The 20,948-nt window shown below is 38.3% G+C and overlaps 1 protein-coding gene across 12 annotated transcripts in view; it reads left to right on the top strand.

Annotated features, from left to right (window-relative positions):
* The window catches only part of AFDN (afadin, adherens junction formation factor), a 216,269-nt gene that overhangs the window by 8,761 nt on the left and 186,560 nt on the right, over positions 1–20,948 (top strand). The window lies entirely within an intron of this gene.

Below are 20,948 nucleotides of genomic sequence, written 5' to 3' on the forward strand. Positions count from 1 at the left end.
TACCTGCATGCCTCCAGCTTTCACCCTGACCACACCACACGATCCATCGTCTACAGCCAAGCTCTACGATACAACCGCATTTGCTCCAACCCCTCAGACAGAGACAAACACCTACAAGATCTCTGTCAAGCTTTCTTACAACTACAATACCCACCTGCAGAAGTAAAGAAACAGATTGATAGAGCCAGAAGAGTTCCCAGAAGTTACCTACTACAGGACAGGCCTAACAAAGAAAATAACAGAACGCCACTAGCCGTCACCTTCAGCCCCCAACTAAAACCCCTCCAACGCATTATTAAGGATCTACAACCTATCCTAAAGGATGACCCAACACTCTCACAAATCTTGGGAGACAGGCCAGTCCTTGCCTACAGACAGCCCCGCAACCTGAAGCAAATACTCACCAACAGCCACATACCACACAACAGAACCACTAACCCAGGAACTTATCCTTGCAACAAAGCCCGTTGCCAACTGTGCCCACATATCTATTCAGGGGACACCATCACAGGGCCTAATAACATCAGCCACACTATCAGAGGCTCGTTCACCTGCACATCCACCAATGTGATATATGCCATCATGTGCCAGCAATGCCCCTCTGCCATGTACATTGGTCAAACTGGACAGTCTCTACGTAAAAGAATAAATGGACACAAATCAGATGTCAAGAATTGTAACATTCATAAACCAGTCGGAGAACACTTCAATCTCTCTGGTCACGCGATCACAGACATGAAGGTCGCTATCTTAAAACAAAAAAACTTCAAATCCAGACTCCAGCGAGAAACTGCTGAATTGGAATTCATTTGCAAATTGGATACTATTAATTTAGGCTTAAATAGAGACTTGGAGTGGCTAAGTCATTATGCAAGGTAGCCTGTTTCCTCTTGTTTTTTCCTACCCCCCCCCCCCCCCCCAGATGTTCTGGTTTAACTTGGATTTTAACTTGAAGAGTGGTCAGTTTGGATGAGCTATTACCAGCAGGAGAGTGAGTTTGTGTGTGTATGGGGGTGGGGGGGATGTGAGAACCTGGATTTATGCAGGAAATAGCCCAGCTTGATTGTCATGCACATTGTGTAAAGAGTTGTCACTTTGGATGGGCTATCACCAGCAGGAGAGTGAATTTGTGTGGGGGGGTGGAGGGTGAGAAAACCTGGATTTGTGCTGGAAATCACTTTAGATAAGCTATTACCAGCAGGACAGTGGGGTGGGAATAGGTATTGTTTCATATTCTCTGTGTATATATAAAGCCTGTGCAGAACAAGGTGAGACAACATGGTGTCAAAAACACTTGTATCTTGTTTGTGCTTTGTGTACACTACAGCTTTCACCCCTTCTACCACTTAAGGAGCTTCACTAGCTAGAAATTATGGGTCTGAAAAAGCTTAAGGCTGTGTTTACTTTAAGATTGCCAATTTCACTAAAACCCAATCTTCTGGGATTCCCTGCAAAGAGAATTCATTTTCTATGTTCATTCTGTTTTTGGTGAAGTGGAAAATCTTGACATGCAGTTACCTATGCTGTACCTATTCTTTTAGTGAATAGAAGACTTTACAGTGATTTCAGTCTGACACCTTTTATCGTTTTTTACAAAAGATAAAAGCGGTGATACCTTTTAAAGTTATTGTTTAATGATTTATAGTTCAGTTACATTTAAGCTTGTACTATGGAATTACTCATTTGGCTCACCATTGATTCACAATTTTCCATGAAAGCTGGGTTGAAAAGCTAATTTATGGAAAAGCAGGTGATGAAAATCTGCTTGATTACATTAAGGGATGCTTTACTTACAAAAGCTTCTCCTTAACTGAGTAAAGTGAATGTGCAGTCTTTGCAAACTGAACATTATTGTAAGCTGCCTTGAGAATCATAATAAGTGTAAGTTCTTGACTGCTATATAAAGCATAGCAAAGACAACATAGCAGTGGCCTGAAGGTTTTTCGTTGTTGGAAGATGCACTATGTTGCTCTCTGAATATTTCTTATGTAAATTACTACTTGGGTTAGTGGCTAACTAATTCTGTAAAGTTCAGACGAATACTTTTTTAAAGAATTCCCTCCTGACAGGTGAATTTGTAATTGACTAAAGTGCTGCTGACTCAGTTCAGAAAAATGAGTCCTTTTGAAATATTAGGGTGTTAGGTTTAGGAAAATGTGCTTTTTCTGACAATAAAACGTGAGACTTCTTGATGTCTTCTATTTATAGCAGGTTTAACAAAATAAAGGAAATGGAATACACTTTTAAATTTATATATAATGGTGCCCCAGTAATGCAAAGATACCAGAATAACAATTTTTATGTCCCTCCTAATCAAAAAGAAATGTGCCCATCCACATGGGTTATGAAGATCATATGCAACTTAAAATAATTTTAAGAATTGAATAAACTGACCATGCTGGCTAGTCCGTGTGCTAGATGGAGAGGGTAGCTTCTGTTCTAATGGGAGGGATAGTTCAGTGGTTTGAGCATTGCCCTGCTAAACCCAGGGTTGTGAGTTCAATCCTTGAGGGGGCCATTTAGGGACCTGGGGCAAAAATTGGGGGTTGGTCCTGCAGGTGGTTGGACTAGATGACCTCCTGAGGTCCCTTCCAACCCTGATATTCTATGATTTCATCTTGGCTTGTTTTAATTTTAGTAGCGTAAACAGCGAGTATATGTCTGTGAAGGAAAACACTGTTGCATTTAACGTTGTCAGAATGTTTTTTATTTGAACAGATGCTTTATTAACTAGGGGAAGTAAGGTGGTGACTCACAAAACCCAGAGAGGTGTGTGAGAAATAAATTCCAGATTGGCAAGTGTGTTACGTTGCTGAAGGTGGAGTAGGAAGCCACAGGATGAAGTAGTAATTTAATGATATGCCATGCTGTTAGTGAAGTTAGATTTCAGGTATGTAGGAGGGCAGTTAAGTTTTCAAAAAAACCAGAGGTATTTTAAACTTCAATGGAAGTCTCTGGAAATATTTTTAAGCAAAATATACTTGTGCCTAATATATGGCAGAGTTTTTATGCATAATACAGTTACGTAAAGTTCATTTCAGTGAGCTAAAAATACAGGCAATATGAGAGATTTTACTGTTAACTTGTAAATGAATTAGTAGAGTCTATTGACTGTTGAAATTGTTGCTCCGTTGTTAATATGGTCGCGCAGATACCACTTTTTCCTCAATATCCATTTTGCATTAAAAAGGTTAAAGATATTGCTGATAGTCAGCTATATAAAGTGTTAAAAGGATGCTTAACCACATTAAGTGAAGACAAGAAGAGATTGCAAGACATAAAAAGGTTCAAGAATTCCCAAGTAGCTGGAGAGTGAAATTTCACTGCTTCTGCTCATAATGGCAAATATGAAACTGTTATGACTATCAGTGTCACTCCTGCTTTTCAACATGTAGTGTCACCCACTCCTCAGATATGCAGTAGTCATAGTTCTGTGCCCAAAATATGGATAATTCCAGGCAAACAAACACTAACGCAAAATTTAAGGTTGAAAAATCAAATACCCCAAAGTCAAGAAATGCAGAGGTAAGGCTGAGTATTCAACCTTAACTCTGCCTCCTTAGGGAATTTGTCTTTTAAAATATAATCTTGTGGTAGTGCTACAGTCAACTTACTTGTCCATGTTACCACACCCCTGTTATCCTCTCTGAATCATGTTGCTGGCTCTTTCTGTTCCACTGCATTAAATCCAAGCTTCTTGTTTTCCCATTGGAAGCCAGCAAAATACTTGCCACCACAGTAGAACCTCAGAGTTATAAACACCAGAGTTATGAACTGACTGATAAACCACACATCTCATTTGGAACCAGAAGTATGCAATCAGGCAGCACTAGAGATGGGGGCGGGGGGGGGGGGAGGGGAGAGCAAGTACAGTACTGTGTTAAACGTAAACTATTTAAAAAAAAAAAAGCGAAAGTTAAAAATAAAGATTTGACAAGGTAAGGAAACTCTAAGCTGTTTTAATTTAAATGAAACAGGCAAACAGCAGTGTTTTTTTCTCTGCATAGTAAAGTTTTCAAGCTGTATTAAGTAGTGTTCAGTTGTAAACTTTTGAAAGAACAATCATAATGTTTCGTTCAGAGTTACGAACAACATCCATTCCCAAGATGCTCGTAACTCTGAGGTTCTACTGTATTTTATTTACCTGACCTAGTCTCTTATTGCCTAATCTCCTCTACCCATGGCTATATTCTAGCCATTGCTGTGTCAATATAGCATTTGTTTTGATTCTTGCAGCTGTTTGTACCTTTCCCTGTGCTGCTCCCTAGGTCAGGAATTACCTTCCTGAACTGCAGTCATTCTTTAATTGTTTAAATCCCACCTTAAACCCCATATTTGCCACAATGCCAACAAGAAACGAACTGACTAAGACTCTTATTTAATGTTTTTAAAAAAAATGCTATGCATACACTTTCAGGAACTGTGTAATCTTGTTGTCTGCTCTCTCCTTGTCTACTCTTTTGGAACTTCATTGTCATAGTTAGATTGGAAACTCTGGGATGGGAACAGAGATGTATTTGTGGCTGATCGGTTTTATTTTATTTTTTTAATGAGACTGTATGTTGCCTTATGCAATTCTTGAAGATTTATTCAGCATCCAGGAGACAACATATATTCTCTCAGTGGGAGAATGTCTTCACCATATGATTTAACAGAGTTGCTTACTGTAACCTCAGTCATTGAGTTGCAGCCAGACCTCAGTTTTTCTTCACTGGTATGGTAGTCTGCCCCCCTGGTTAAATTAAAATCCCTCCCTCTTCCAGGTTAAATTAAAATCCCAAAGCAAAGGCTTTTTTCCAAAAAGTCTCTTACTATTTTTGGGCCCCAGCCCTCTTGTCAGTCTGTGACCTTTTCCTTCTCCTTTTCCCTTGCATTAGGAGGTCGATACTCCTTTGCCTCTTTGTGGAGGGAGTCTCCTAATGCTGCCTCTAGTGGCACTGTGGTGCCATAGGGGCACCAGGCCCTTCCTCTACAAGGGACTCCAACCTGGGGGCCCACAACCATGAAGAAGCTAATTGTGCCAACCTTATGTTCCTATTTCACTTCTCCCCTCCACACCTCCCGGACTACTTTTTTCCCTGGCATGCTTGCTTTACTGCTGCTTAGGCCTTCTGCCCAGCTCTTCCTCAGAGCATATTTAGCCCAGTTCCTTACCCTTGTTCCTTCTCAGCCAGGAACCACACCTCAGGTCCTACCCAGACTTTTGTCGTCATCTCACTGGAGAAGCCCCACCAAACAAGCTACGGCTTTCCCCAGTTCTGTCTATATGGACCAGAAGAGAGATCTTTTATTATCCTCTTTCCCAAGAAGCCTTTCTGTGGTCACATGTTTTCTCTGGAAACTACAACCTTCAGCATACCTGTCTGTAAAGGACCAAACTGTGTAACAAAAGTGTTTAGCCTAAGGCTGAGGACTTAAAAGCCTCAACATATACCATTTTATGTAGGATAACTGGAAATAAGCTGTGTCAGGAAAGTAACGTCAAAATGTTCCCAGAGTTTCTCTTAGAAGTTTTAAACAATTAATGTCTTGACTTGTTTTTATTTTGGGGTGAATGTTGTTCATAAAAAAAAGAAAAGAAAAAAAGAGAACCTTGATGAGAGCATGTTACTGTGTGATTAAGAACATTATATACTCTTCTCATGTAGACATCTGTTCGAGTCATGAACCTTTCTGGAGCAGAGCTTACTACTCATGGCTACTTAGTTCTTGCCAAATAGTCTAGCCGCTTCTTAGTGCGGTCCAGTATATTAGGACTGGATTGTTGTCAGTTTGTTTTATTCTCAAGATGAAGTGTTAAATGTACTAAAATGCATATATTTGGGATGGCTCGGAGAGCTCATTTGGTATTGATTAGCAACCAGATGCTTTTCCTTCAAGAATGACGTTTGTCTATGTTCTAGTCCATTATACCTAGGCTTATGTGATTCTGCTGCCACAGATTCTGCTGTTTGCAGAATCAAAGCTTTCATTTAAAAAAATGTAAATGTCTAGCCCTTCTGTTTAGAATGTGCCTTAGTAATGTGATGTGATAGTTTTTTTTCTTCTGAATCTACAGAAAGCTGGGAACAATAGCTGTGAGCTGTATTATCTGCCTAATTTAGTGTTCACTCTGAAGCCTAATTTCCATTTAACTGTCAGCATTAATCATTTCACTGTCATACATTTTAACAAAATCACCCAGATAGTGTTTATGTAAAATTATTATTGTTAATTATTTATTTTATTGTAGTGCCTAGGAGCCCCAGTCATGGATCAGGACCCCATTGTTGGATACAGTGCTGGATGTTTGGGGCAGGAGTGGTAGTTGAGTAGCTGGTTGCTGTCAGAAAAGATTGAGATGGGGAAATATTAGTTCAGGCTTCACAAATTTTCATGTTTATTTGCCCAAAAAATAAAGGGAAAGCAAATATGTATTCCATTTTTCTGATGTCAGAATCCCTGGGTGGTAAAAATCAACTGTCTCTTACTCAGCAGATTAAAACCTCATGATTTCTTCTGACAACTTATAAAATGCAGTTATGTGGTGTTAATATCAACATCTTGTTTACATAGAAAATTTGAGGATGTAGTAAAACTAAAAAAAAAAAATTCCAAAAATTGAAAATTTTATGATCAAATAATACGATATTTACTGTACTAATTGTTTTATTACTTCTTCATGCAAGTTCAAAACCAGAGGATTTGATTTTACTTGGAAGCAGAATAATTATTCCAGAATAAAATTTGCTCTTATTCTGGAATAGAGTGCCTTTATGGGGAGCTATTCAGGAATAGCTACTGAGAAAGTTTATTTTGCAATAGATATTTTGGTCATTTCCCCCATGTAGACAAGGTCTACATATTTGCAAGATTAGGACCCAAGTTGTTTTCTTCACTTATATGTCTTGTTGTTTTTACTTTTGTGTTTAACATTTTGTAACCAGAGTTAAGTAGTAAGTTACTGACAGATCTTTCATTAGAATTTCTTGGTGAATTTTTTTTTTTTTGGTTATGTTTGCCCTGGTTATGTTCTGTCTTTCAGTGTGTGGGTGAAAACACATCTGCCCAAAGGTGACAGCACCTTCATAGTAAAACAAATGAAGTAGCAAATGATTCATTTGTAGGTTAGGCAAGTATATGTTGCCAAAATAAGTTGTCCTTGGTTGTCCTAGCAAGCTAGACAGAGTTTAACTACTTAATTGTAATGGACCCCCTACCTGCATTTTTAATGCATCTGGCCCCTCGCTAGCCTGACAAGCTGCCTTATGTGTTTAAGTCCACACGGAGATCTTTTCATACTGCTAAATGTAATCTTATTGGTGTTTTTTAGACTTTCAAACAGTGACTTATTATTTTTTATTACGTTTACTATGGTATTGCCTGGGAGCCCTGGTCAAGGAGCAGGGCCCCGTTGTCCTAATAGCTGTACAAAAAAGTAAGAAAGAAGACATTTCCTGCCCCAGAGATCTTGTAGTCTACATTTTGTACAAAAGGACACAATCTAAAAATTATACTCTTACCAATAACTTAGATTAACATTTTGAAAAATCTGTTTTCTTAATGCCATATAGTCTATTTACTTGCATGTACTCAAAATGCACATTTTAATGACTAGTCACTTCTGCTTTGTGGTTCACAAGCATTACAGCAATGCTGTTTAGGTCCAGACCTGGAGTGGAATATTCAATTAGGAGTATTCACATTGAAATGGAAGAAAATATAATCTTTCCAGTATAAAACATTGTAAATCTTTCCAAACATTTTTTGTATAAACTACTTGAATGTACATTTAATCTAGTAAAAAGCCAAATTTAGTAAAGAGCACAGGTGAAAGAGATACTTCTTGATATATTAGTAACTATTCTATCAAGCCCATCGTATTAATGTTGGCTCAGTTAATAAGTGTCTGAACAATACATATTTCCTAGTGCTGCATTCTATGAGAGAAATGTGAAAGGCAGGAATGTAGTAAATAAGATTTTTTCACATTCCAGTTATACTTACTTTTTAATTCTTCCATCTCGTCTATTTTATCCATATTTAAAAGATATAACTTTTCATGAGAAATGCATTCTGTAGCAAGATAAATATGTATGGAGGGCTGTCTCTTCTTGGGAGGAGTACTTTTCGTACTTATAACCTGAAAAATTAGTCAAATTGTGGTGTTTAATTGGCATTTTAATTTAAGCCAATGGGGGCTGCGGGAAGCGGTGTGGGCCAAGGGACTTGCTGGCCACCCTTCCTGCAGCCCCCATCGGCCTGGAGCGGCGAGCTGCGATCTGCCAAACCTGAGGACGTGGCAGGTAAACAAACTGGTCCGGCCCTCCAGGGGCTTTCCGTGAACAAGCGGTGGACCGGCTTTGAGAACCACTGCTCTAGTCTGTCATTTTCAGACAGGTAAGGATTGACATGCCGTGACGTTTTGGGGTTCAGCCCAAACCGGTAAGGTGGTGTTACTGCCTGCCCTGTAGCCCTGCGTGTATTTGTGCTTGAAGCCTTGGTTCAGACCCCTGGCCCCAGCAGCATGCTTACAGCACAATAACCTCACCCTGGTTTTGGTTATTCCTCACAGGGTGACCCCAACATGCTCCCAGTCCCAGATTTCCCAAAAACTTTCTGCCTGGTAGGGTCCAGCCTTCTCACAGAACACGTCAAGAAGTTTAGTTCACTGCTCCCTTTAAAGAGATGGTACCCAGCAGCTGATTATCTTAACTGGGGTTGACAAACACTCTGTTGTAATCAAAACACTGAGTTGGTTTATAGTAAAAGTAAAACAAGTTTATTTAAACAAAAAGACATAGGTTAAAGTGATAGCAAGTATAAGGAATAAAGGCAGAAAGGGTTACACACAAACAAAAGTAAAAATACACTTCTAAGATTAAAACCAGATTTAACAAACTAGATTCTCTTTTTTTCAAAGAAATATTTCTCACCAAGTCTCTCTTCCAGCATGGGTGACCAGACTATCTGACCAGGGCCCTTCGCAAAACTGAGTTTCTTCCTCAGTTTAGGTGAGGGATGCCAAAATGGCTTTTTCTCTTCTTATCTTCTCCCAAAGTTAATTGATCCTGCTTCAAGAGGCCGGAAGGCTGCCTGTGGGGGTGCAGTCTCCAACCCTCATTGAGATTAAGTGGTCATCTTTTCCCACTTGATCTCCTGATGGCTCATTTAATTTGTGTGGGGGGGGGGGGTGGAGGGTGAGAGAACCTGGATTTGTGCTGGAAATGGCCCACCTGATGATCACTTTAGATAAGCTATTACCAGCAGGACAGTGGGGTGGGAGGAGGTATTTTTTCATATTCTCTGTGTATAAATAAAGTCTGCTGCAGTTTCCACGGCATGCATCCGATGAAGTGAGCTGTAGCTCACGAAAGCTCATGCTCAAATAAATTGGTTAGTCTCTAAGGTGCCACAAGTACTCCTTTTCTTTTTGCTTATAAATATGCTTTTCTTTGTCTTTGATCATACCTTGCTTAATTTTCATTGGAGATACATTCAAGTAGGTGGAATGACATTCTTTGGTTTGGAGCAGGTACGGTTTAGGCACTGCTTGCCAAATACATCTTAAGAACATACTTTCAGCACATATCTGTAAACTCATTTGTGCATTTACCATACATATGTCAGGCAAGAATACTAATGATCAGTGAGTTATTAGCTTTCCAATTATATATTACTTGCCACATTTTGGGTATATATCAGGATAACAGTTTGCCAGCTGTTGTTGGGGGGCCGTTAGCATCACACATGCATTCTACAAAAAAACATAATAGGAATAAAGTAGTCTTATGCTCTTGCTTGGAGTACTAGTAGGTGTAATCGGTTCACTGGAGCCAGGAAGAAGCAGCTGAAAAGCTAGTCATCCTTTTGTAGAGAAATTGACACACCTCCATTAAGTGTTTTTTTTTTTTTGAAGATGTTGAAGTTTAGGTTGCAACTGTCATTATCTTTTAGCTTTTTAGCAGGAAAAATGCAGTGTTTTTCTTTTCATCTCTTGTCTCCTAGAACGCATCAGGATTCACAGTAAGAAAGGAAGTCTGGTTTGTTCCTCTGTGTTCTGGTTATTGTCTGTCTGTAGTCTGAATATAAAGGGCTTTGACCAAAGGTGGCCTCCAGAGAAAGAGGATTGCTTGTCGTCAAAACAACATTTTTAAACAGATTTAGAAATGTATTAGTGTTGCTATTACAACATATTATTGATTCTTCTATAGATAGATTTTTTTTTTCTAAATATGTAAAACTGTTTTTATTGGACATGTAACCCATTCAGTCTGATATTGTCATAGCATGGCCCTGCCTATTGGCATATAACATTGGAGGGAATCCTAGCTCTTACTTGTTAATTGGTAATTCTTTGGTGAAATTATTGCAATTTTTAGGATAGCAAATTCAACAGTATTCTCCATATGAAATACTACATTTGTATTCTGAAAAACTGGTTTCTCAGTGTAAACTAATCAAAGGTACATGTAGTCCTAGAATGAGAGCATAATTAAGGTTATAAATAAAGGTTAAACATACATGAACCTCTTCAAGCTTGGGTTTTTAAGGTGAGACTGAGTTGTGTTCAGATATCGTGATGATGGGTGGCAGAACAAAAGTTTATGATAGCAGTAGACGTGTCATAAGTGTAGTTTATTTAGATACATTGTAGGTAAAATAAACAGCATCTTACAAAAAACTGTATAAGCTAATATAACTGACTAGGAAGTAATTTACAGAAGTAAGTATTTATAATTTAAATGTGTGTTAATTGATGTGAAAAGCAGTACAGTATTAATATGTAGATTTAAAACAGAAAAGTAATGAGTACTGTAATAAGTACTGAAGTAAAATGTGCTGCAGCAGTCTGAATATGAATATATGAGGTTTTAAAAACTTAGTAAAACTCAGTTTTTGGGGGAAACTAAGTGTTTGTCTTAATTTAAATAAATGTGCCACTTCCTCGTTTCCTGATGAGCTCTTTGATTGTGCAAACTGTATACTGGTATATCTCCCTATGTGGACACCCTTACACTGGAATTGTTGTATCCACATGTGAGTTGTATCAGTGTATTTGTACTGGTTTGGTTCTGTTGGTAAATATCCTTGTGTAAAATTAGGCAGGGTGAAAAATAGTTGCTGGCACTCCTCAGCCTGCATTGCTATATCCTACAAATGCGCACATGCTGCAGTTTGAAGAAATACTTGTCCAGGACACTGCATGGGAGAAAAAGATAAGACAGCAGGAATGTGATTTAATTAGGCCACACCTGCATTAAGTAACACATCTGGGAACTATGGAGCAATAACATGTCCAGTGCAGGTCATCCTTCCTTTGTAATCCAGTCCACCAGATCCCCACGTCGTTGTTGGGACTCCACTACTCTCCCTGTGTTCAGGGATTACTGTGCTGTGGAAGAGGGGGTTATGTCCTTGCTGTAGCAGATGTTAGGAACCCCAGCTTCACTCCCCACTTTGTTTGGGAGATGCCTTTTCCTAATCCACTTCCTGTTCTGGTTTGTTAGGGAGCCAAGCCCTCTGCACTGGGCACTGCCAAATTGTGGCAAAATGGATGTTACCACCTAAGCTACCCACTGGGTCCCTTGGCTGATGAGAGAGGGTCCCCAAATCCAGTCCTACTCTCTTCCCTTTCCTGTTTTGGGATTATGTTTTCTTCCCAGTGCAGAATGGTGTCATAGGATAGTGGGGAGAGTTTATAAGCTCTATGGGTCTCTTGCTCTTGTATCTTTTTACATTTCCTGGCTTCTCTTCCCCCCCCCCCACCCCCAATAGATCATGTTGTAACTGTTTTGATATTCTATTGTGTTTCTTTCCTCTTTTTTTCCTCTGCCCCTTACTTCCCTGTATTTAGTCTCATATTTACCCTCCTACTTCACCCAGAGTATCCTTTATCAATAACACATTTCTCTTGCACCATAATTCTCTCTGTTTGCAACCATCACCTCATATAGACCTTAGAAATGTTACCACACATGTGGCAGCTAAATGTCTAAACCTACAAAGATATGAAAAATGAGGCCCCTCCCTCCTCTCCCTCGGGTGCTGTCAAAGGTTCTTGGTTTTATATGAAGGTGCTGTCTCTGGGTGTCCTCAGGAGTTTCATGTTTCATATTAGTCTTTGATTAATAGGTAGCTCCACCAAAGCCCTTTGGCTGCTAGAAGGAAGGAGGAGCATTTTCACTCTTCTGCCCCTACTCCCAGAGCTTTTGGACCACAATGCGAGTGGGCAAAGAGTTTCTGCCCTTTCTTAGCTTTGATTGCTGTAACGTGGTATCTCTCTGACATGCTAAAGCAGTGATACTCAGACCTCAGTGGTTCAGGAGCCAAATCAGCGATCAACATTACCCAAAAGAGCTAGATTAGCTTGAATTCATTCTTTCTTTTTATATATATAAAATTATTCTCACAGCAGAAAGACTGACCAAGTATTATTTCATTAGCTACAATTGGTTAATGTAGTAAAAGCATCCTGATTGGTTAATAACTTTGGTTAATAATTAAATCACAGTGTTTTAATATCATGTACTGCAAAGAGCCATAAAAGACACATTAAAGAGCGCTTGCGAGCCTCAGTCTGAGTATCACTGCTCTAAAGCTTCTCCCATCCTGCCTTTTTGAATTTATTCCTTAGTGGATAGCTTTGTTGCCTGCCTTTGTTGGTGTTAATAGCTTTCTTAAGTAGCATAAATCACATTGAGGTGATTCTTGTCAGAGTTGTGGCCTCCCAAGGGTTCTGAATATTAGCAGTAAAAACTGACCAGAATCTTGTCAACATTTACTTTTTTGCAGCGTGGGAAAACAATGAGCAGCAACAAAGATATTGGAACTGTCTGCCTGGTGACTTAGAACAGTGGCTTTCAACCTGGGGGACTCTGAGCTGATTTTAGGTGGCTCTGCTTTGCTGGCCCGTATTAGACTGGCTGGGGTCCACGGCAGAAAGCCCTGAGCCCTGGTGCCCCGCAGTTGAAGCTTGGTGCCCTGAGGCCCTGCCGCTGCAGCTGAAGCCCCAAGTCCTGCCACTCGCAGGGCACAAGCCCTGGCACCTTGTGGGGCAGAAGCCCTGAGCTTCCGCACTAGGACCTGGAGCTTTTATAGCACGTTGGAGAGGGGGGGACTGAGAAAGAAAAAGGTTAAGAACCCCTGACTTAGACTACACTGCATTGGTTCACATTTAACCTTCCAAACACCAAATAGCTTCATAATCTCACTGCGAGAGAAATATAATTTGTTTTAAAAAATAGCTGTAAGCAAATTTAGACTCTGTAGAGGTCAATAGCATTTTCCAGGGAATGCTTTCTATTTGTTGTAGGCAAATGGATTTTTCAAACACTGAGCTTACATTTTTGTTTATATATGGCTATACTAAATAACATTCCAGTCTCCTGCTTTCCTTACATTGCCTAATGACTATCTCAATTTTAAAAGTAGGAGGGGATTGAACTAAATATGCAAGATACATTGATTGCAGAGTGAAAAATATGGGTCATTCTAAAACACTGGTGATATTAAAGATGAGAAGGCATAAACTTTAGGTCAAGCATTCTATACAAATACATTGGTAAAATAAAGATATTTAATGTCATTGCTAGGATTCCCAATATGTCTGTCTTCAATTACAGTAGATATTAATTTTGGTTAAGGGACAAAATTATCACTCCATGTTTCTTAGACAAAGTAATAAACTTATTTTAGTAGCTTGCAGTTGGTTAAATTAAAAGCTATAGTTTGATTTAGGTGTTAGTAATGTTTTTTACATTTTTGTTTGTTGATTTCAATGAAATATTTCCCAAAAAGGTAAATATTTCTTGCAGTATTTAGGTCTTTTATACAACATGCTCAATGTATAGATTACAGAACTGTGACCCTAGCATCCTTAAATATGTTTATTAAATGATGCTGTTGTATGTAAGACAGGTTATTATCTTTGCATTTCAGGGGGACAGTTCTTACAAGGAGGTGAATTATTGCTTTTCATCCTTGTACTTAGCAATTAAACATCTTGATAATTCTTAAATTTGTTTAAGGGTTAAATACCTTAAGTCTGAGACTGGTCAGCTTTTATAGTTTTTGATTTGTAATTTTTCATTAAAAACAACACTGCAGAGAGGTGGATAGGATCCATACAGTCTTCCTCATGGAATTGTACATCAAGTAATTATTAACTTAAAAAAAAAATCTTGACAACAACCAAAATGCCCTTATGTTTTGGGATGTGTCCCTTAGTTCAGGATGGAGGGATTCTTTCCTGGGAAGCAGTAACTTTGAAAAAGATTTGGGAATCATGGTGGATAATCTGCTGAACATGAGCTCCAGTGTGACACTGTGGACAAGGGTGCTAATGTGATCCCTGGATGCATAAATGGGATTCTTGTATAGGAGTAGTGAGGTTATTTTACCCCTGTATTTGGCACTAGTGTGACTGCTACTGGAATACTGTGTCCAATTATGGTGTCCACAATTCAAGAAGAATGTTGATAAGTTGGAGAGGGTTTAGAGAAGAGCCCTGAGAACGATTAAAGGATTAGAAAACATGTCTTATTGTGATAAACTCCAGGAGCTCAATCTATTTAGCTCAACAAAGAGAAGGTTAAAAGGTAACTTGGTTACAGTCCAAAAGTGCCTACATAGGGAACAAATATTTGATAATAGGTTCTTCAATCTAGCAGAGAAAGGTATAACAGAATCCAGTGGCTGAAAGTTGATGCTAGAGAAACTCAGACTGTAAATAAGACTTACATTATTAACATTAAAGGTAATTAACTATTGGAACAATTTACTGACGGTCGTAGTGGATTCTTCATAACTGCTAATTTTTAAATCTAGATTGGATGTTTTTCTAAAATATGTTCTAGAAATTATTTTGGAAAGGTGTCTGGCCTGTGCAATAACAGTAGGTCAGACTAGATGATCACAGTAGTCCCTTCTGGCCTTGGAATCGATGAATCTAGTCTTCAGAGTCTTAAATTTCCCCATTGGAGCCCTAATAATTGCTTGACTGCCTTGCCTTTGAGTGTTCTTGTTTTGGCCAACCTGGGTATTCCCTTTGGCGGTTCAATGAAGCTATTCTCACTCAGAGCAGTTGAAATGGCTACTAATTTGTCTACTTAATGTTCTGAGTTATTTAATCAAATATTACTTCCTGCGGAGTGATCTAAGTCAAAGCTCTTTTGTGGCCCAAATACCACTTGCAAATACATAAAGATCATGGAAATTGTTAAATTGAATGCTCCTGAACTTTACTTTTTCTTACATATGCAGATGATATATTTCATTTTGTTTTCTGCTTATCAGGGTTTGGAAATGCCATTCTATTAAATGTAGGTATAATTGCTGCTTGAATGATGGCTTGTGTTGATTAGGATCTTTCATTCATTAGCCAGCAGCTTTCCTTTGACACAGTCTTAAGAATATTTGATGCTATTTTTACAGGTAGATCTAAATTGTTGTGTAGTAAAGAGTCCATTTTTCAGAAGTGCTATTATTAGCAGGGCTTATAATGAATCATTAGAAATAATCAGTTTGATTATGGTTGCTTTACATGTGCTATCATCAGTGATCTTGCTTCTACCTCTGTTAAATTGTATGTAGATATTTAGTCTGCATTTCTTGAACTTTGATTAAATGAATTGCTTTCTCGTACTCGCGTTCATCTTCCCCTTCTACTCTTTAATTGTCTGTGTAAGTATGGTGTTTTGTATTATGTATGTATTTCACTGAGGTGAAAGTTCCATTGTGTTAGGTGAGAGCCCTGAAAAATGTACAATGGGTCGGGTGGGGAACAGAGATATAAAGAGGTGAAGTAACTTGTCCAAATCTCATGGATAGCGCAGAGATAGAATTAGAACCCAGTTCGCCTGACTCTCCATTCAGTTGTATTCTAGACCCCACGAGGGATGTAAATATGTTCTAAAATTAACTGTTTAAATATGTTAACTGATTAAGCGACTGAGGGCTGATCCTGCCAGGCGTGGCGCAATCGGCGTAGGGGTTAATGGTTAAGGCGAGTTAACTGGTAAGACTAATGCTTACTGGTTAGACGGTTAACATTTTACACCCCTAGACCTCACTACCGCTTATAGATGTATGTTTTATAATTATCCCTTTTAATTACTGTAGGTCTCTGAAAACAAAACTTTAACTAAACAATTTCTGTTCATATTTATCATTTAGTTGAGAATATTGATCTTTTTGTTGTATGTGATAGTTATGTAGGACAAAAAGCAGACATGGGCCCTTCATATGTAGAATGATTTAACAATTTATCTCATGTTTTCACTTAAAGAAGATTCTCTTTCTGACCCACGAAAGAACAATGTTCTGCTTTCAAGTGTCTTAATTTATTAAATTCTAAAAATGTCACTATTAAAATTTAACATGGGTGGCATTGATTGATAATATGCAATACTAAGCCTTCTTAAATACCTTGAAATTAGGGCTGTCGAGTAATCGCTGTTAACTCAAGTGATTAGCTAAAAACAAATTAACTTGATTAAAAAATTAATCGTGATCAATTGCAGTTTTAATCGCACTGTTAAACAATAGAATACCAATTGAAATTTATTATAAATATTTTGAGTATTTTTCTACATTTTCAAATATATTGATTTCAGTTACAACATAGAATACAAGGTGTACAATGCTCACTTTATAGTATTTTTTATTACAAATATTTGCACTGTAAAGAGCTAAACAAAAGGAATAGTATTTTTCAGTTCATCTCATACAAGTACTGTAGTGCAATCTCTTTATTGTGAAAGTGCAACTTAGAAATGTAGGTTTTTTGTTTTGTTTTTTGTTCGTTACATAACTGCACTCAAAAACCAATTGTTAAGACAAAAAAGTTTGTTTACATTTATGGGAGATAATGCCGCCTGCTTCTTATTGACAGTGTCACCTTGAAAGTGAGAACAGCCATTTGCATGTCACTTTTGTAGCTGGTGTTGCAAGGTATGTACGTGCCAGATATGCTAAACATTCCTATGCCACTTCATGCTTTGGCCACCATTCCAGAGGACATGCTTCCATGCTGATGATGGATTCTGCTCGATAAAGATCCAAAGCAGTGTGGACTGACACATGTTCATTTTCATCATCTGAGTCAGATGCTGCCACCAACAGAAGATTGATTTTCTCATTTGATGGTTCGGAGTCTGTAGTTTCTGCATTGGAGTGTTGCCCTTTTAAGACATCTGACAGCATGTTCCACACCTTGTCTCTCTCAGAGTCTGGAAGGCACTTCAGATTCTTAAACCTTTGGCTGAGTGCTGTAGCTATCTTTAGAAATCTAACATTGGGATCTTCTTTGTGTTTTTGTCACATCTTCTGTGAGTATTCTTAAATTTGAACAGCATGTTCTGGGTCGTTATCCAAGAATGCCATAACACAAAATATATGGCAGAATGTGAGTAAAACCACAGAGCAGGAGGCATTTAGTTCTCCCCGCCCGCCCCACCAAAGAGTTCAGTCACATATTTAATTAGCACATTTTTTTAATGCGCATCATCAGCATGGAAGCATGTCCCCTGGAATGGTGGCCAAAGCATGAAGGAGCATACAACTGTTTAGCATATCTGGCATGTAAATACCTTGCAATGCCAGCTACAGCAGTGCCTTGCAAATGCCTGTTCTCGCTTTCAAGTGACATAAATAAGAATTTGGCAGCATTATTTCCAGTAAATGTAAACAAACTTGTTTTTAGTGATTGGCTGAACAAGTAGTAGGACTGAGAGGACTTCTAGGCTCTAAAGTTGTACATTGTTTTGTTTTTGAGTGTAGCTATATAACAAAAATAGTATTTGTAAGTTGCACTTTCGTGGTAAAAAGATTGCACTACAATACTTGTATGAGGTGAATTGAAAAAAATCTAATTCATTATCTTTGTACAGTGCAAATATTTGTAAACAAAAGTACTATAAAGTGAGCACTGTACACTTTATATTCTGTTGTAATTGAAATCAAATATTTAAAAATGTAGAAAACATCCAAAAATATTGAAATAAATGGCATTCTATTTAACAGTGTGATTAAAACGTCAATCACTATTAATTTTGTAATCGGTTGGCAGCTCTACTTAAAATGCTTTACAAAAGAAATACTAAAACCAAACTATAATAGTTTGATAAGCAGGCAATCAGTTCAAACAGTTCAGAGTGTATATTTGAACTTAAATGACCTAGAGAAATTAACCTTCAAGAAAGCATACTTTTCTTGGTCGTATCCAGTATTAGCAAAGATCTACCCCCAGTGTTGCTGTAGTGCTAATTGAAGATACCCCAACAGTCCCTCAGAGCTGTAGCAGTTGCTGCTTTGATATACAAAAAAGTCTTCAAAAGTCAGTCAGAAATAAGCTTGTTTGTATTACAAATTCAGACCAAGTCTACCGTCTCTTTCTTGGAAGACTCTCTGGACAACTGGTAAGGTAATATTGTAGCTACCAAGCAAGTGAAACACGAATTGATTGGTGAAGTGATTGCTGTTCAGGTTTAACAAACAGAAGAAAATATTTTGTTAAAGAACCAACACTTTCATCCTTAAAATGAGGGCTGAGAAGGCTCCTGATCAACAATATAAAGTCTCTTGGTGAGAGCCCATCAAGGAGAGACAGGTGATCAGCCTAGGAATTCCTGCGGGGGATGGGGGGGAGAGATGGATGGATGGGTTATGGCCATCTTTCTGTGTTATCAAGAAGCAAAACAAAGCACAAACTCACTGTTTTTCCTTTGCAGTTTGTTTTAGTGCTTGTTTAAAATGCTTCACTCTGTTGATGGGAAAATAGACCTTTACTGGTTTAAACCTGAGACCCCCTTTTCTGCTAAAGTAACCTTGGTTTGCTGGTAGGATTCCTTGGACAGTGACACAAATTAAATTCCAAATTACTTCATGACACTTGAGAAGATACTGTAAGTATTTGCATGGTATCTTCATTGAGTAAAGTGAAGTTATTTTATTGCAGGGTGTATCCGGTAACTTGGGCCCTGCTTCTGTATACACTTGTGTAAGTTTTCCTGACTTGAGCAGTCCTGTTTTCCTCAGTGGGAACACTCACCTGCATAGTTAGTTATGTGCCTAAGGCTTTGTCTAGACTATCACTTTACAGCGCTGCAGCTTTCTCGCTCAGGAGTGTGAAAAAACACCCACCCAAGCGCTGTAAGTTTCAGCGCTGTAAAGTGGCAGTGTAGACCGTGCACAGCCCCAGTGCTGGCAGCTACTTCCCTTGCAGGGGTGGGTTTTTTACAGCACTGGGAGAGCTGGTCAGCGCTTTAACATTGCTAGTGAAGACGTACCCTAAGTGTTTGCAGGATTGGGGTTTTGGATTGTAATTTGTCCTTTGTCTCCATGCTATTGAAATGGAAGTACAGTACTTTTGATAGGAACAGAGGGTTATTTAATAAAACCTTGGCTAAAACAATTTGTTTATTAAATATTTTCTTCTGTGTTTACATATGATAAAACTTTAAAAGCAGATTGATTGTAGTATTGTGGTGACATATGAAATGGTTTTCAGATCCCATGGAGCTGAGCAAACCAAAGATGTTACTAGTGCAGCTGAGAGCAAAATCACTGGGGAAGAGTTAAGCCATCTGCTGAGTTCAGGATTTAATAGACAATGGGCACTGGCAAACATTTTCTTTTGGTGGCTCCTGATTAATTTGGCTGCTGTTTCAATAACCTGTGCTACATGATAAATCATGTAATTGACCTGTGTTTTACCAATTACAGATATGTTTTATGAGATTTTCATGTTAGTTTTAAAGTTCACAACTTTTAAAGTTATTAGAGTAAATGCTTTTTCTTTAGAATTAAGGATATCCCAGTACAAAACGATTTGAGGGCTATATGTAAGTTTGTGAGAGGTATGCAGAGGGAACATTCATGAACCTCTTTTCTTCAGCTTATCATTAATATCGCTGACATCTGTCAAAAGAGGAATGTTCTCGGAGTACATTAAAATTGCAAAAAAACGTAACTTCTAACACTGAGTCTTTTATGCATTTTTGACTTTATTCTTAAACATTTGTGTTAAAGCTAAAGTACATTCCATAAATGTGTTGTTTATAAAATTGCTTAGTTTCTTTGTCTCATTAAAATGAAAATATGTTTAGGCTGGATTCTGTTTCTGTGTTAGAATCTATCTTGGATTCTCTGAGCGCACATTTTGTTGATGGAACAAACTTGGAACCTTCCATTTCACTGTCAGAAAAGTGTAAAAGGTAGATAAAACAGATGTCATCTTAAATGTGAAAAGCAGAGTTTGATAGAACATTGGCAATGCATACAGAAGATGACTTGGGGAAGTCTTGTATGAGGATCATTATATGAAAGTATCTGCAAGCAGTTCCATGTGCACAGGTCCTTGCATTTGTGGGGAGCCTCAATGACATAATTGGTAGGGGGCTACTCAAGTAGAATGGGGACCTGTGTCCTTACAGGTGACCTGTAAGGGAAGATTGAGCATGTGCCTGTTGCGATAAATAATGCATTCAAAGTTTTTTGGTGATAGGTTGTTTGTTTGTTTTTTTCCTGCTTGTTTTTTCCTTTAGTGACTTCATAGACTCATAGAATATCAGGGTTGGAAGGGACCTCAGGAGGTCATCTAGTCCAGCCCCATGCTCAAGACTTAATCTTGTCTACCCTGGTTGACTGGGGAGCTAATGGAATTATGACATCACAAGAGGCTGAAATCTGATCAAATTGAGAGGACATGGGTCTTTTAGTTAGTTTGGCAAAAACAAAAAAAAAAAACTTAGTCTGATCATATCCCTCAATCTGTCAAGGATCAAAATGGTCTGCTGTATGTGGTAGACCCAAAGTGATGGACACAAGAAATTATAGCAAATTTAAAATGACGTGGTATTGCATTCCGTTAGCGTAGGCAACACTTTCATTAACCTGAGTTTCATAAGATCTTTGTTTCTGGTGTAAATAATGTTCAATAACAAAAGTGAGAGGAAACTAAATTTTTG

This window comes from Lepidochelys olivacea (assembly GCF_965140295.1).
Source record: "Lepidochelys olivacea isolate rLepOli2 genome assembly, chromosome: 3".
NCBI classification, from domain to species: domain Eukaryota; kingdom Metazoa; phylum Chordata; order Testudines; family Cheloniidae; genus Lepidochelys; species Lepidochelys olivacea.